The sequence below is a fragment of the Ailuropoda melanoleuca genome, unplaced genomic scaffold (assembly GCF_002007445.2).
Source record: "Ailuropoda melanoleuca isolate Jingjing unplaced genomic scaffold, ASM200744v2 unplaced-scaffold24971, whole genome shotgun sequence".
NCBI lineage: Eukaryota > Metazoa > Chordata > Mammalia > Carnivora > Ursidae > Ailuropoda > Ailuropoda melanoleuca.
Window position 1 is genome coordinate 1,120 of NW_023194916.1, and position 624 is coordinate 1,743.

Here is a 624-nt window from a genome sequence, read left to right on the forward strand (position 1 = left end):
AAAAAAAATCAATTTGTAACATGAAATATAGGGAGGAGAGTTGAAATAAAATTATGCACCTCAGAAATATCCTCTCAATTTTGTGTATTACCTCTGTAATAGATAGAATTGTTTTGGACGGTTGGAAATAAATGCAATTATTTCAATTTTTAAAATGTGCCACAGTGAACAGAATTGGGAAAATTAAGGACGTTGTATGTAAATGCTAAATTTATGGGATAGAATTGAGTATGAAAGGGAAATTCTGTGTCTAGGACATGGATAGAGAGTGAAGGAGAAAGAAACTTGAAGAACCTGGGCAATAAAAGGAGTTGAATAGCAAGTGAAGGATCTTGAATATTGTTCATCAGGGAAGAAGCATTCACTGAAAAAAAGGGAGTGGCACTATAAGATTTTTTAAAATGAATATGTGGTAGTGTAGAAAATAGGCTGCAGGGAGGTGAAGTTGGGGTCATGAATACTAGTCAGGAAGATGTAACTACTGTCCACTGGTTCTCAAACCAGGTTATACCCTGAAACTCTCTGAGGAATATTTGTACAAAATATAGACTGGGAGGCTTTCTTTAGAATTAGATTTAGTGAGTCAAGAATGAAATCTAATAATCTGTATTTTACACTTGCTTC